This window comes from Pyrgilauda ruficollis, unplaced genomic scaffold (genome assembly GCF_017590135.1).
Source record: "Pyrgilauda ruficollis isolate IOZ18807 unplaced genomic scaffold, ASM1759013v1 scaffold99, whole genome shotgun sequence".
Classification (NCBI taxonomy): domain Eukaryota; kingdom Metazoa; phylum Chordata; class Aves; order Passeriformes; family Passeridae; genus Pyrgilauda; species Pyrgilauda ruficollis.
This window is the reverse complement of record NW_024532043.1, coordinates 1,821,675-1,823,429: the sequence shown is the minus strand read 5'-3', so window position 1 is coordinate 1,823,429 and position 1,755 is coordinate 1,821,675.

The following is a 1,755-nucleotide window of genomic DNA, read 5'->3' as shown; positions in this document are numbered from 1 at the left end:
GTGAGTGGGTGTTCAATTTTGTTCTGATGGCTTATCGTTTTCTCTCTGATTAACACCAGTCAGCTAAGTTCTGTCTTTGCACCGAATTGCCTCAAGACAAAGAATGGAAGTTTACTTTTGCTTTTAGTCTTACTGATGCAAAGCAAGATACTGTATGGATTTTACCCTACATGTGTAGGAAATAGATGCAGCATGCATCTTTGAACACATCACGTGTAGCTACAGCTCTCCTGTACATCCCGCCGGCTCCAGCAGTTGCTTTGTCCTGTGTTATGTCTCATTTGCAGTGTGAGGTTGTAGGATTTTTGTAGTCCTACATTTTTCTTTCAAAGAGGAACTGAGGCAGGGTAGAGAAAGGTGCTAAAGGCAGGTGGCATTTCAGGAAAGGGGAAAGAATAAAGCAGCAGTGCCCGTGCCAGGTGGGCAGCACAGCTCCTCCAGTGTCCCTCTGCAGCACCACCTGTCCAACCACTGCCTCTCCAGGGTGCCCCAGGCCTGGGTCACAGAAAAAGGCAAGGGCACAGATTGTGTCTTATGGAGGAGATCACGCACACAGAGCTGCTCCCAGGGCTGCAACAGGGGTGATTGGCCCATAGGAGGCCCATCCACACAAACACGAGGGAGCACAGACGTGCAGTGGCAGGGAGAACAACCTCAGCAGCCCGGTCAGAGGCAGGAACACTGCCCTGGCTCCTTCCAGGAGAGCCTCAGCACTGATTGTGAAACACTTCAAGTGAACAAGAGCAGACCTGAGGAGGACTGTGCAGACTGAGTGACATTAGAGGATACATTGAAGAGCATTTAGGGATTGTTCAAAGATTAGTATGGGTTGTTCAAGGGAAGGAACCAAAGACGAAGAAAGGGATGAAGGTGATTAGGAGAGGATCAGGCAAGGGAAAGTAAAGGGATAAGAGGTTAAAAGGGTCTGGATGTGTTTAAACTGGACTTGTTGGTACCCTTGTCTCTCAGTGTCCTACTCCCAGTCACTGCCATCTGACCTAGTGGCTCAGTAAACTCCATTTCTATTTTCCTGGGTGAGTTGGTCTCTATTCCATGTGCAACTGTGTTAGTGGAGGCCTAGGTGTCAGTAACTGCAGTTGGAACAGCAGCTGTCAAAGGGCTGGGGCTTCTGGGACCAGCCCCTGGAGTGAGGATAGACATATCTGGTGTGGGTGCTGGTAAATATTAAGCTGGACTAGCTCCCAGGTAGATTAAGTAGCTTGGTGCTCCTTAATCTACCTGGGAGCTTTGAAGTGCTACTATCATGCTTTGAAGTGCTTGTTAGTCTAGGACAGATGTGTCTGTGTGTGTGTCTGGGGAGAGGCTGCTGCTGGAAGGATGGGTACATGCCAGCCACTGCAGAGATTGTGGAGTCTGGGAATTGCTTAAGACACTCATTTGTATGCACCTGTGTGATGTTTGCAGAGTTGACATGATTTTATGCAAGTCTGTAATTTTCTTTGAACTGGACATACCAACTCACATATACTAAATTGTGTGTACAGCATATAACCCAGCCATACAGCTCTTTCTCTAAATACTTTTTGCTAGACTTGGAAGCCTAAATACTTCTGCCATCACAAGTCTTCCCATTTTCTCTATTCTATTAATCATTCTCTGCATCTGTTCAGATTTCAATATATCTTTTCTGACCATTAGTCATTCCAGCTGGGCTGGCTCCAGCTGAGGTGTCATCAGTGCTTGGACAAGGCACTGAACTTTGAATTTTTGAATTGGTCTTTTTGTGGTGTCACT